Source organism: Lygodium microphyllum, chromosome 2 (genome assembly GCF_053477565.2).
Source record: "Lygodium microphyllum isolate KBCC chromosome 2, Lygodium_microphyllum_v1.1.10, whole genome shotgun sequence".
In the NCBI taxonomy this organism is placed as follows: Eukaryota; Viridiplantae; Streptophyta; class Polypodiopsida; order Schizaeales; family Lygodiaceae; genus Lygodium; species Lygodium microphyllum.
In genome coordinates, this window is record NC_141136.1 from 161,276,581 (window position 1) to 161,292,382 (window position 15,802).

At 40.7% G+C, this 15,802-nt stretch overlaps 1 pseudogene; it reads left to right on the forward strand.

Moving 5' to 3' along the window:
* The first annotated feature begins 2,788 nt into the window (after window positions 1–2,788).
* On the forward strand, window positions 2,789–12,391 carry LOC148040553 (putative methylesterase 11, chloroplastic; annotated as a pseudogene).
* The last annotated feature ends 3,411 nt before the right edge of the window (window positions 12,392–15,802 follow it).

The window sequence follows — 15,802 nt, forward strand, 5'->3', positions numbered from 1 at the left end:
AACAATCAGATTGTTGATGAGGAAAATGAAGTGCTACTGAATCTGGTTGTGAAGACGTTCAAGATGATGTTGATGCAGAAGATAGAGTGTGAGATCTCAAATCTGCAGGAGAGGTTGTCAAAAGTGGAAGTTAAAGTTGCCTTAGTTAATGCTTCTTCCGCTGTTGAGGAAGCTTCAATTGCATTACTTGATCATAGTGATCACACTCTGCACAGGCGTGTAGTTGAGACATACATCAGGTGCTTATGAAGTAGATAATTGTGCATCCAAACCATTCACACCAAAAGAAACCATTCTCACTCCTCCTGCAGTCTACTTATGAAGAGCCAAGTTGTGTTACCTTAAGACGGCTCAATATGATGGGTAAAACAAGTGGCAAATGCTTCCTCAAACTATTGACCACTTCAAATCAATCACCATAGATGCATTCAATGCACCGCATATGCAGAGCTATCAAACACTCCAACTGTAATTGCTTTTGCTGCTTGCCATTTTGCTATATCATTTCCATCATTTCTTCCAGGTGTTTTATGGTAACAATAGTAGATTCTCTAAGCATATCCAACTCAAACCTATCATCTTCGAATCAAAACAGGTTCTCTTCATACTGGTTCTTTCACATGTGCTTGAAAGAGTAGTCTTCGCTTCCAGATGTCACAGAGACCCAAACATCATTGAGAACAGAATGTGCCAACTTTGATTGATGACTTACCAGTTGTTCTTCTGCACACCCCTCCACCTATTGAACTTGATGATGTCGGAGTACTGCTTGATGAACCTCCTCTCTAGCTTTACTCCCACAGGCTTGACTATGCTCCTTGAACTTAATGATTTCGGAATACTGCTCGATGAACTCCTGGCAATCAAAGAAACTACTAGACCGTTTGAAAAGCATTCTTGCTAATAAGCCTGTTGCCGTCAAAAGTGGGCATCAAATTGTTGAAGTCAATCCCCAAGGAGTCAGCAAGGGTATTGTGGCTGAAGATTTGCTGCATTCAATGGTAAGAAATGGGAAGCCTCGAGGGTTCATATTGTGTGTTGGAGATGACATGTCAGATGAAGATATGTTCGAAAGTATATCTGCCTGAATCTCTGAAAATTCCGTCAAGTGAAGCTGAATCTCCAAAAAAAAAAATCATAGCCCTCTGCCAATGTAGCTTTGGAAGGAGAGGTTGCAATGGTTAAGGATGAGCTAAGGGAGCATGAGGATTCTCCACTTAGATCAGCTCCCGTGCAATTTATCTCAGGGTTTATAGTGCCCTAGGCTGATGCATTTGCCTTTGGTGTCCCCTTCAGGATCACAAGGGCAGCTTGTGTGTAGTGGTTGCCGAACTCTGCTTGTATCTCCTCAAGAGCAGCAATGTGCTCCTGGAGATGTTGCTGAAAACACCATAGATGCTGGAAAGAAGACTTGAAGAAGAAGAAGAAAAGTTTGCTCCCTAAAGCCTCTTCAAAGCCTTCAATAATGGTACTCCACTTGTTAAGAATGAAGAGTAAAGAAAGTTTCCAGCATGAAATGCCTATAAAAACCTCATGGCTGAAAGCTAGGAGAATATATTTGCTGCAAACTCCATGAAAGCTTGGCAAAAGCTTGGAGAAAGAGGAAAGGAAGACCTCTTTTGAAAAGTAACCATAGTTTAATCCCAAACTAAGCCTGGTTAACTCTTCTTTATCCTAATTACCTCCAATTTTGCATAAAATTTGATGTGACGACCTGTCATTTAAGCCATCCTCCGCCATATCTGACCTTGGATATCTCCAGATGTAGTCTCTTACTAACTGTAGATGATCTGCAGCACTCCACTAGTCACTGTCTTGTACAATTTTTGTCTGAAATTGATTTTGATAGAGGAAAATAGGACTGTAAATAGAAGAAAAGAATGGATCAAAGACCAATGCTTTGATACCACTTGTCAGAGAGAGAACTAGGGAGAGAGAAAGAGGAGAGAGAAGACTACAGAAGAGAGAGAAAGACTGGAAAGAGGGAGAAGCCATAGAAGCTGTGAGCAAGATTGGAGAGAAAGACTATAATTGTATTAATGTGTCAAAAAGATAACATAAAATTACATGTCGTCTCCTTTTATACCAATGTCAGTGTGACATGGCAATATACACTAAATTCCTCATTCCCAGCTTCTTACAAAAACTAGCACTTCGAATCACAAATGTGACATAGAGTTTGTTTATGCTCGAGCTCAAGGCTCAACTCTTAAGCCTCACACTAGCCTTAGACTCTGAAGAGTTAAGGTGAGGCCTCCAATAATAGATATCATCCTACTTTTTCTTATATCGTTATATTTAAAGAAGAGATTGTAATTTGGAAAAACTTGGAATTTAGAACTATCATTATATCATAATATAGAAAAAATTGAAATTTAGTTTAGAAAGAAACATTGAAATTTACTTTAGAAAGACATGATCTTGACACCAAGGTAGGTCTTCCAATCCATGAAATACTTTTAAGTGTGCAGTGTTCACAAAAAATCGAGGTTTAATGTAAAGCGACTTGCAAAAGTTTCAAGAAAACCTTCAAAACTTAAAGAAGAAGGTTTAAAGTGTTGAAATCTTTTAAAAAAATAGTTATAAAAGTGGTAAATAATATAGCTTTATTAAAAAATCCCTTTAAAATTGAGTTAAAAGTTTTTATATCTACTACAAAAAAAAAAATTGTGAACACTATTAAATTAAGTATAGTGTGCCTTCAAAACTGAAAGCCCAAAAACCTCACATTGGTTTACTATTGGAGACCGTAAGCATTGTAGCCTCCTCAAGGGGACCAAAGGGTAACATGGGAAAGTGTCACAATTTTCAAGCATTGCAGCTCGGCTTGCCTCAGCACTATGTGCCACAGGGTGGGGAGAGTCAAGATCGACGGTCAAGGGTGAGTGTGGATCGCACGGACGATCTGGGCCGCCGCTCCTTTTTGGCCAAAGTAAACCCATCCACAAAAGTAAACCCAATCCTGTCAGAAAAGGTGGCAGGTCACACAACACGTGGATGGGGGCCGCGATTTTCGCCGAGGCACATTGCACGGGGCAGGGTAATCATGACAACGAAAGGGAATACGACAAATTCAATGGATATAGTTCGGCTCGGGTTATTAAATGGTTGCTAAGGGGTGATTGGTGGATCAAAAACAAGACATTTGCGCATTTGAGCTCAATAGAACGGTGTGGCCCTTGTTCGTATGGTCTACATAAATGTTGGTGGGTGGGTGGATGTTTTTTTGAGCGTACCTTAATGCAAAGTGGTATGCTCATATCATTCTAAAATATAAAGGGAGGACTTAGTACGAGTATCGTATACTTGTAAAAGTAAGTTCAGGAACCTCTAAAGACCTTTGGAAGAGATGGTCACAATGAAGAGGTTGTAAACTTCTATTGGCTTCCAAAGTTGATAATTTTTTATAAATCTCAATATGCTTATCTTAAGAATATCATTGGTAACAAATAGAGAGGTTGAGTAAGAACCTTCATTCAAACATTAGCACATTGACACAATATTTGGTATTTTATAATGAATGCATATGGCTCTTTATATGTCGCAAAAAGAAGATGAGGATAAGGAATTTACAACTCTAACTTAAGAATGTATTACTTAATAGTCAATTGCTTGACATGTTGCATAAGGATACTTCTCTTTCACTACTAGCAACCTAGAATTTGCTGTTAAAGAGGACATTATGTGCAAAAAGGTGATACATCCTTGGCTTAAGTCGTGGATTAAAAACTTGTCAATGAAAACATCTCACTCTTCGCTTATTGAGATTAGAGAGGGCATTCATTTTTGAGGAAGTTTTTTTGTTGGGGAAAAAAATGTGATATTTAATCAATGCAAACAATTGACATATTCTAATCTGGGTTTTGTTTTTTCACATACATAATATAGTAACTGTATTCCCATGTCATACATTTTCATTAAGTTTACATGTTTATTCTCCAAAAACCTATGCAAGTTAGTAAGTTCCTCCATTCATTTTTAACATAGGTTAGTTTGCAAATGCTATTATCTCTTGCTAATTCAAAACATGAGTTACATTGGATGATTTTGTCATTGGAAGAGAAAACTTTATTTAGGAGCCTAACAGGGCACATGTTGATTATAGCTTTGAACTTTGCTTTGCCTTGCATATGACCTAAGCCCCACCATATCCATTGAATTTGTCGTATCCCTTTCCGTTGTCGTGATTACCCTGTCCCATGCAATGTGCCTCGGCAAAAATCGCGGGCCCCATCCACGTGATGCGTGACCCGCCACCTTTTCTAACAACCCACTTTTTCTAACGACCCACCTTTATGGCGGGTTGGGTTTACATGTGGGGCTAGGTTTACTTTTGTGGACAAGTTTACTTTAGCCAAAAAGGAGCGGCCCAAATCATCCCCGCGACCCACACTCGCCCTCGACCGTTGATCCCGACTCTCCCCACCCCGTGGTACATAGCGCTGAGGCTCGGCCTGGTTCCTGGAATTTGGATAAAGAAGAGTTTGACCAGCCATCACAAACCAAGGGGAGTTGACCCACAAATTGCCGAACCCGATCAGGTGGGAACTTGGAAGATTTAGATGCCTCGGTCGCCACAATGCACATCGAAGCAGTCACACAAAATGTCTATGCCACCTGCAGGGATCATTCACGTTTCTCATCACGTCCCTGTCATTGGCCTTATTCATGTAGTAGACGGACTATACGGCATGGTCCGGCAGGTTGACTCTACCCCCCTTCTCTCTCTCTCTCTCTCTCTGCCTGCAAGGCTGCAATTATATATTCATAAGGCGATCAAGCAGGTCCCCCGAGCAGGCTTAGCCACATCTCTCTCTCTCTCTCTCTCTCTCTCTCTGTCTCTCAAATGGCCTAACGTCATCCACTCCTCCCCTTGATCTTCACGCTTTGCATCATAAACAGTTTCGTGAGTACCTTACCTGCATATTCACAACGTAGATCCTTATCACTCATCATCGACTTCATCGACTAATTCCCATTGATCCTAGTCAACTCCTGATCAGCCCGAGTGCTTGCTAAACACACTTATTAGTATAGTTGACATTCATCACCTGCCGGTATCCCAGATAGCCGTAGCAGGAGGAAGCCCTGCAGCAAATCCTGCCGACGGTCACCATTTTGTGCTGGTGCATGGGCTCGGGCACGGAGCCTGGGGCTGGTACAAGATCGCCACCTTCCTCCGAGGCTATGGCAGCACTGTCACCACCCTCGACCTCACCTCCAACGGCAACAACAAAGTGGTCGCAGACACCGTCACTTCCCTCGCTGACTTTGTCAAGCCTCTCACGGACTACCTTGCTAGCCTCCCTGCAAATGATCACTGTGATTGGTGAATATTGATAAGTAACGACGCTTGGCATTGTTATAACCAACTATTAATCCTAATTACTGAGTCACTTAATTTAATCGCATTGTCATAATTCCTTTTGTTACATCCACATATTAGTGTAGGTTAGAATTCATTTTTAGCGGCATGGGCCTTCCGCTCCAAGTTGTTTACTGAACGTAGTGTTGGTAGGGTTTTGGAATTCGGACTTACAAGTCCTAACACACCACTAATTGAACTCGCATGATTGCTCTTGCCAAGATGTCGGTTTCATATTCTTCCATCTTGAGCTACCTCACAAAATTTTGTGTAAATCAAGCATTTTTCCTGTCCTTGCATAATTATCAACAAGTGACAAGATTAGAACTGGTTGCACTATGATTTCGGCAAATGGATGTCAATCCTTGACATAATGCACCCTCTCTCTCTCATTGAGAACCCTCCATATGCAACGCACCATTGTAAAGAATGGGGATTAGAGGTCTTACACGGGGTTAGCACATGTGAATACCCGATTACACTGATGGTGTATTTAAGGTGTACAAGGACCTAATTAGGGCACCATTTGATAAATACAAATTTGTCTCCTCACCTTCACCTTCAGCTCCCATGGCTTCCCCTCTCTCTCTCTCCCCTCTTTCTCTCTCTTTCGCTCTTTTCCTATCTTTCTCTCTCTTCTCCTAGTCTTTCTCTCTCCTCTGCTCTCTTATTCTCTCTTATGCAATCTTCTTCCTTCTCTCTCTCTCTTTTAGGTCCCCTTCATTACAGTTGGTATCAGAGCTTAGTTCTTGATCCTTCCTTTCTCTCTTCTTTCCCTCAAATCTAGTCTCATTTTCCAACAATAAACCCTACTTTTCAGGTACACAGGGAGAGATGGCAGCTTTCTTGGAAGACACACAAGAGCTATGGTAGGAGGCTTGGCCAAATCTGGATGCAAGGAGACAAAAATGGTAGCTTGTTTTCAACTTTGAGACCTGCAAAGTGATGAAGAAGGATGATGTGAAGTGGACCTGTAGGGAGATGAGCTTTCATTTGATGGTGTATTAACTTTAGATGCCGTATGCATAGAACTTCCTCTAGAGTCACGAACAGAACTACTGCGTATGGGCCCTACCTCATTACTGTCGGTACAAAGCCCTTGTACATTGCCATGGGACCCTCTACCTTCACTGTTTTGATGGCACAATCCAATACACCAGAGTATGTACAGATCTGGCTAGGCTCCATTTTCATCTGACGACAGAAAGGATTTGATGATTTCAATGTACACTATAATCCCTTTCAGATACTCTTTTTTGTTAGAGCTCTTCCGCCTTGCCGTCCTAGGTACAAAGGAGTGCTTTTCGAGCAGGCCCTTATGCCTTACCCTGAACATGTACTCTGCATGCTAGCTGTTCCTTCTCTGCCATAATCATTATCTTGTCCATCCTGATGGACTGTGGGATGCCCAGTGGTGAAACATTCCAATGCCCCAGTGGCTTCTGTGTTCTAGGCCCTTGCAGCAGTAGCAGCAGCAGCAGCCATGGCCAAAACGTGTGATGATCTGAATTGGAAATTCGTCAGCCTCCTCCTCCTCCTCATGTGCATTATTAGATAAGCAACTTCCAATGATGCTTGGACAGAAGTGGATTCATTAGAAAGAAGAGTTGCAAGAGTCCATTACTCAGGTCAATGCTTTGAAGCTGGAGCTTCAACACAAGGATTCAAACCTTTTTGACGGACAGCATCCAAGTCATTGTTTGACAGATCCAGGGTGGTCAAAAGCTCTAACTCAGCAAATATATTAGGAAGGTTGCTTGACAGTTGATTACCATTGACATTCAATGTAGCCAAGTTGCTCAAGTTAGAAAGAGCAAATGGTAGATTTCCTGTGAATAAGTTGGAGGAGAGAAATAGTTGTTGTACATGGGGTGGAAACTCATTTTAGAGTTTCTAGAAGCATTTGGGACAGATATAATTCATGTCAAGGCAAGCAAGGGCACAATTATTGCACGCGAGGAGTGCTGAAAAGACAGTATCACACATCTTGCTGACTCCACTTTCATTGTCTTGCTTCACAAGTTGGGGTTGATCCTCCCTTCTGCAAGAACAATTTTGCCTCCTGACATACTACTTGACTTGTGACATTTTTGCAGCAGCAAGCATATGTAGCTTAGGATTCTGAAGTAACAAAAGGCTTGGCACTTTGATTCTCTTGATAGTGGCACTTATATGCTTATGCTAGTATGAAGATGTTTATGTAAGTGGCAATGGTACTCACGGGGTATGGCTATGCCTTTGATTGGCAATCTTGGTAATGATGCTCATGATTGGTCTTGAGATGTAATGTCGAGTAAGGTTATGCTCTTGTTGGCAATGTATTAGCCCTAATCAACAAAGACTTGGTTCATATTGGGAATGGTTCCCATACACAGTGATGCATGGAAGTTGCAAAGTATTGCAGGGATGAAGACTCAAGGAACTACTGACAAAAGTCAATTACAACAAAGCCTTCTTGTGTGACTGAGCACAAAAACCATAGCTCCATTCAAAGAGGGTATCATCCCCTTTGATCTAAGCCAAAAATATCCCCATTCTGCCCTAAGATTTGGGAGATACGCCCAATTTTGTGCTCAGAGGTACTGTGGGACAGGCAACAGTTAGCCCACAAAAGTCAATTACAACAAAGCCCTGATCATTTACTGTCAGAGATATTTTTACATAGCCTTGTAGAGGGGATCAAGAGCGCTTTAATTTGAATTAGAAATTTCAGTGATCAGAGCTTCCTAGCTCAAGATATTGCCATTTCTGTAACAGGGGTCTAGTGGACTGCACTTAGGATGGCAGGCCACAAGGGAAAAGCAAAGGCCCAAGAGGACTTCTAGCATGAAATAAGGGACTCTTGTGCCTCTATGAATGATCCTAGCTCTGTCCAAGAGGATCATGAAGATATGATTGAAGAAGGGGTCCCCAAGACGGACCATTTTGCTATGCTTAACGACACACTATGTCAACATGAGACCCATCATGATGAGCGACATCGAGAGCTGGAACACCACCATAGGGAGGTGGAAAACCACCAAGATCAGCATCATAGCGAGATGATGGCTAAGATGGACTTGCTCCTAGAGCACATGGGCACCCTCATCTCCACCCTCTCACCCTCCTCAGCTCAGCCCAAGGAGCATGGTCCTCCCCATGAGACCAACCACCTTTCCCCCTTGGAGATGGAATGTGGCCAGCAAGGTTTTGATAGCACCCATGGTTTTCCCCATAGCACCTATGAGCTGGGCGATCCCTCTACGTGACATGATGAGCTCATCCTCCCCTCACCCATGACCGGTAGCACCCATGGTTTTCCCCATAGCGCCTATGAGTTGGGCGATCCCTCTATACAACATGATGAGCTCATCCTCCCCTCGCCCATGACGAACCCTTCCAGACCATCCTTGGGATAGTAGCTCCTCGCGTAGTGGAAGCTATATGCAAGGGCAAAATGCAAATTTTGGGTAGCAAGGCCCTAATACAGGTGCACATGGGCAGCATGCACATGGCAATTTTGGGTAGCAAGGCCCCAATGTTCAGTTTGGTTCGCATGTATTGCATAGGCAGCATGGAAATTTTGGGCAACAAGGCCCTAATAATCAGTTTGGCCCACATGTAATGCATGGGTAGTATGGCACCCATGGACATTTTGGTCAACAAGGCATGTATGGGCATTCTCACAGACATTATGAGTACCATGACCATTTGCATGTGCCTACTTATGGTCAACGTGCATATGATGATTGTGAATATTTTCAGCAGTATGCATATGGAGTTTCTTATGCAATGCAGGAGTAGCAAGCCAGTGATTATGACCAGCATCATACCGATACATATGCTCATGGACTTGCCACTCATCATATTTATGGTCAGTCTAGGATGCAAGGACCCCAATGTAGTCATGTTGGACAGTCATCATGCAATCTTGGGCAACATGTTTATGGGCAACAATATGACCAAAGTTTTGGTAATAGTCAGCAGCAAATAGACGTACATGAGCAGTAGGGCTATTATCACCAAATGTAGTATGGACATCATGAGTATCATTATGAGCAGCAGCCACATTGGTATGACCCTCCATATGGACAGCATGAGCATTATGGTCATTGGCAGCCATTTGTTGTACACGAGCAACAAGATGACTATGAGCAACATGTCAGAACTATTACTAAGCTAACCAGTGGTGATGAGCATGTGTGTAGATTGCTATCTAAGGCTAAATGCATTAGACACCTTACTAGTGATACGATACAGGAACTGCATGCTGCGGGCTTATGTTATCGATGTGCTAAGCCAATATCTTGTGATCATCAAGACAAATGTAGAGCACATAATGCAAAACTCCTATTTGTATTGGAATATCATTATGCCAAGGATAGGATGGATCTTGCTGAAGGCCATTTTGATGTGGGTCCAAAGCAAAACAAACTTTCATTCAAGAAAGAAGATCATGTAGATCTTAAAGATCATGCTCATATTACGGATCAAGAAAACATGTCCTTTCAGGAGACCCTTCAGTCTGTACACATGTCACATATAAGGGTTGATGCAATACACTTTTCAGCTTATGCAGCCCCATGTGTTATTGACAGCATCCAAGCGCAGACGGAGCTTAATCATATGATGCTTATGGCAGACTTGATGCAACAGCTAGTGGTACTGACCATTCTAGCTTTACTTGTGGATGGTAGCCCAATGCATGGAAAGGATAACCACTTTCCATTTGACCCCGGTGGTAGTATAGAGAATCATGCTTGCATGGATGACCTGTTTGCTAGTGATACTTACCATGCAGGTTATCCATTTGATCACAAGGGTCAAAAAAAGCTCTATCTACATCAGAACTCCCCTAGTGCAGTCCCCTCACCTTGAGGTGGCAACCTTGGCTAAAGAACAACTCGATTTGGGCATGATTTGTAGTAGACAACCATATGTTTTCGAATAGTTTTGGGCCTACATTAATTGCAGCCATGCATGACCTACTTGGGCTGAAAGTATACTCAATGATCTTCATTTTGACATGCAAAACGTCTCGTTTGGAGTTGCCCATGGCAAGTTATGATCAGTTTTCCATTGCAGGCCTGATCGGGACAGCATGATTGGGCCTGTTTTGCAATATATAGCCATTTGTTTTCGAACAGTTTTGGGCTTGCATTAATTGCACCCATGCATGACCTACTTGGGTTGAAAGTATGCTCAACGAGCATTGTTTTGACATGCATAACGTCTCGTTGGAGTTGCCCTTGGCAAGTTATGATCAATTTTCCACTGCAAGGTTGGTTTGAGATAGCATGCTATCCAATGTTGTCCAGCCCTTCTTGTTTGGAATTGGTGCCTATCCTTGTACTGACTTACCTTCTTCCCTCATTCTCACACTGCATACATGCTTGTAGGCCACTATTCCACAAGATTTCACCCCCCACCTAGCCATACCAATAAGTCCTCTTTTTGTTTTTGAGGGCAAAAACCTTCCGGGTCATCGTGATGGAATGTAAAGAATGGGGATTAGAGGGTCTTACACGAGATTAGCACATGCGAATACCTGGTTACACTAATGGGGTATTTAAGGTGTACAAGGACCTGATTAGGGCACCATTTGATAAATACAAATCTGTCTCCTCACCTTCACCTTCACCTCCCATGGCTTCCCCTCTCTCTCTCCCCTCTTTCTCTCTCTTTCTCTCTCTTTTCCTATCTTTCTCTCTCTTCTCCTAGTCTTTCTCTCTCCTCTGCTCTCTTCTTCTCTCTCTTCTGCAGTCTTCTTCCTTCTCTTTCTCTCTTTTAGGTCCCCTTCATTACAACCATCATTACAATTCCTCCTGAAAAGGGATGTCTTTCAAGTAGCAAAAGTGAAGTTCAAGAGCTCAAACCACTTGTGCTGATGCTAGAAGGTAGACTCTTTCATCTAAATTAGATACGCCATGCCATTAACCCTTTTAATCATTAGGCTTGTTGTCTACACACACTCACACTTTGATTTCTTTGAGTAAGATTTTTATGCAACCTATTTTGCTAATAACTGGAACCAAGCATCATATCTCAATGTAATAAACATTCTCTACCAGATCAAGAGAAACACAAGAAGCTACTGATGTGATTAATTTTGATGATCACACAATCCATTTTTTGATCTTCAAGTGATTCTTGTTGGCCGTAGCTTAGGAGGATGCAACGTTACATATGTTATGGAGTTATTTCTTGACAAGATCGAAAAAGCCATCTTTCTTGCTGCCCTCATATGAGTCTTCTAATGGCCAAGACTTTGTCCCTACAAAGACCTTTGAGGTGCTTATAATAGCTTATAGATAATCAAATAACGAGAGAGTATACCTTGAATATTTTTGGTTTGTTTTTATTACCCTCTACCCATTTTATGCTCACAATTTTACAGGCCTTGGCAATGCTATTTCAATAAGGTGTTTTGATTCAAAACAATGCCAATGGTAATCCCTCCATACCAACTTCTTTATCTACCAATCTAGCAAAGGCAAATGATTTCTTCTACAATAAGAGCCCAATTGAGGTATTATTCCCCTTCCAAAATAGTATGTTCATCAAAGTTTGGGCATAAGTCTCATGTGTTAACCACATAATAAGATAGCCATTGATGTCTATCCACACATAATATTAATATGTAAAATCTAAATGTAGCAGTTTGATGCATTTTTAACCTTCATTTTGTATGATGAATCGAAATTCTTAGACATAATATTTTTTTACATGTCACTTTTGCCACTTCAAACAAAAGATACCATTTTGCAACTAATTGCCATTTGTGATGTAGGATGTGAACCTTTCCTTGTGAACCTCACTCCCTTTGCACTAGCATTGCAACCCCTCACCTTAACTACAACAAATTATGGAAGCATCAAGCGTTACTACATCAAAACTCCTTTGGACAATGTCATTGTACCAACTTTACAAGCTAACATCATCCAACAAAACCCTCCATACCAAGTCTTTACACTTCCCAAGAGTGACCACTCACCTTTCTTCTCTCGTCCTAGACCCCTTGCAAATCTATTGCTTTCCATAGCATAAAATTAGCAACATAGATTTATTGTGGAGAAGGATGTGACATGCAACAATTAAAAATTTTATGTGTTTCCACTTTCTTTTTGCCCTATCAACCATTATTAACCCAACACAACACATAACGGTTGTACCATCTCTAGTTGGAAATAAGAGTGTTGAACATCACATGTGTACTCTTGTTAATGTGCATAATGAGACATTTTGAAGCACAATCAACCTCATTATAGATTCTTTATTGTGCATCGATTATCTTCCTTTTTTTTGAAATTGCTATGATAGTACCTTCACTTTACAATCGATGAACAATACCATCAACTCCTTTGTGTTTCTCGTAAAGGGAAAATTTAATACCTCTAATGTATTAAATAATTGCCAAGTTCTAAAACCAAATTGAAGTGATTTTTTCATTAGATGGTTGCACTTGATAAGGTCACAAGATTATATTACACAATTGCATAAAATGCAAGAGCTTTTTGGCATTTGTCTTAATTATCCTACAACAAGTGCAGCTTGATAGACCATTTGAACTAGAGAAACTTGAAGAGATACATCCTAAAATGTAATTTTGGAATGCATTGATTCTAATACTAAATTTGAATTATAGACATGTCATGTTTGAAGCATCATGACATAAGCCTTGTGATTTTCTCACTAGAAATGGGCTTTTGATTTCAGATATATGCTATAGTAAGCTCTAGTCTTGTAATAAAACACTTTATGACCTAGATGCACTTAATGGCACCTTCAAAGGCCTTTAAATAGAGTGATCATACTTATTGAATGTGTCTCATCTAGACTTCAACCTTCTACCTTATTAGAAACTTTGGCATTCCTAAAAGTCCAAACATTTATAATCATCATTACTCAGATGATCTTTCATCTCTTAAGAAATCTTTTTTTCCATGCCTTGTGCTTTTGCAAACATCACCAACCTCATTGAGTTATGATCTTCAATGCCTACACTTGTGATTTATTTCTTTATCCTATTCTAGAGAATCATTGTCTCTTAGCATTTCAAAGAAATTGCTCTTCCACCTCATCAAATCTCATGCATAGTGTGTAGTGGGTGCAGAATTAGTTACCTTGCTTAGCTTCAATCTAATAGAGAAGCTTTGTCTCACAAGCTTCCATAATAGGATGTTCAACATGTCGAATGGTGTAGCATGTTGTTAGGACAACTTGGACTTCTTCTATGTGCTTATTCTTGTCAATGGCTACTTGGACTTCCACCACTTTTTGATTTGAAGAAAGATCTATTCCTCTTTACCTCTCATACCTAGTTACTACATCAGTATTTTTGGGGGGGGGGGGGGGGGGGGGGAGGGGGAAATACCAACTACACTAGCTTGGTATAAAAAGTGTACTTTTTTTTTCATCATTTTGTAATAAAAAATGTATCTTTCATCTTCATCTTCTTACTTGGCTTCCATGGCTACTCTCTTTTCTTCTTATATTTCTCTCTCTTGTTCTAGTCTTTCTCTCTCTTGCTTGTTCCTCTCTCTTTTGTAGTCTTCTCTCTTCTCTCTTTCTCCTCTAATTCCTTTCTTCACAACTGGTTTCAAAGCTACATGCATTTGATTTATTTGTAGTCCCCTTCATATCCATTTCATACTTATTTTCTCTCAAACATTCTATTCTACCACAAGTACAATAGGTGCAGGCCTTGGTTTATGACTAGCATTAACTAGTAGTCCATCTATAAGTAACAAACACCATATCTAGAGTTACTCAATAGATCTTTGGATAGGACTTTGATGGGACCTAAAATGGGCCGGTAGTGGCTATAGCACTAGCCGGACCTCATGCATACAACAGATAACCCCACCACACGGCCTCACGGGCCAGGAGCGTCTAAAACTCACTTTGCACTAAATGATTATGATGATTTTGCGTTTGTATCCAATATGTAGTCCAACATTCACCTTCCCTTCTCCTCAGAGGGAGATCCTATGACATATAGGCATAATACCTCGTAATACACACATAGGGAAGCACCTCTCGGTTGATTGCCGCAGCTCCACTACGACTCTCCTACACCTCGAGGATTGGCCCCAAGATGCGTCGCTCACACATATAACATTCACACAAACTCCACTCTTTCATGATTCAGTGTTCCAGGAGATTTTGATTTGCCTCACAAAACTTTCCCCAATGGAAGCACCCATCTAACCTATGACTTAGGTTTCCTGTCCTCTCAGCATTGATTAAAGTTTATCAATCAATTGCAATGCATTCCAGGAAATATCACGTGGCATGCTTGATGCAAGATGAATGACGATTGTGCACAACCATTTTATCATTAAAAAAACCAGCCATGTGAGGTGAGAAAAATAGCCCTTCCATGAATTTTAACTAAGCGTTACGTGCTGCACTGCTTTAGGGACTAGCACCGGAACTTCTGTGCTACTACTCGCCTATATTTAATTATGGAATGACCCCTAAATGCTATGTACAAAGAGGAAAATCAGAATTTGTGTCTTTTTAGTAATTAGATCATCACACAAACTTCCTCCTACCCTCACTGTTTAGGTGTTACTGTGGTGCATAGGTGTAAATGGTTGTTTTGTGTCATTTTTGTATGTAAAAAATAATAAATACGTACTATAACACAAAGGACGAGGCCAAGCTGAGGTTGACCTCATGCTTTAACCTCGCCAAACATTCATGCTCATAAATATTATTTTTTCAAAACTTTTAGTGTGCGAAAACTCTAATTTTTATTTTTTACTATTTTTTCCTATTTATTATTCATAAAAAATAGGTATTTTCTGATTTATTTGTGTTGAATTATTATTTTGACTGAAACTTAACATTTTCTTTGGTTTTATCCCATTTTCATTTCTTTTTTCCAACTCAAAATCGAAAAAACCACTCATTTCCATTGAAAAATGACACTTTACAGGTTTTAAAGAATTAATAACGGCTCTAAATCATTACGGGTTCTCCTTTTTTGTAGTTACAACCCTCAAACATAATGCAAACAAGGTTCAATAAAAATTCATTGCATGTGAACAACATTTGGACCATGAAACAACAAAAACAAGCAAATTTCTTCATAAAATTGGAGCATATTGCGTTATGTGTCTTGCATGTTGCGGGTTTTTCAGCCTCCACTTCATCTTGAAGCAATCCGATCACAACTGGACAAGCATCCTTCAGCCCCTCTTCTTCTTGATTTCTTGCACATGAATTGCCTCTATGCAGGAGAGAGGGAGAAGAGAGAAAGACTAAAAACCAGTTACTTCAATTCTCCACCATATTCTGCAATATTGGAGCCATCATATTCCTTTGAGGGAGTAGATCAACAATCTCCCCTTCTCTCTCTTCATCCCCCATCCTCCAGGAGGCATCAAATCGTGGATTTGAAGTGGTTTTTTCGGTTTTGGAGGGGTAAACGACATTGGATTCGAGATCCGT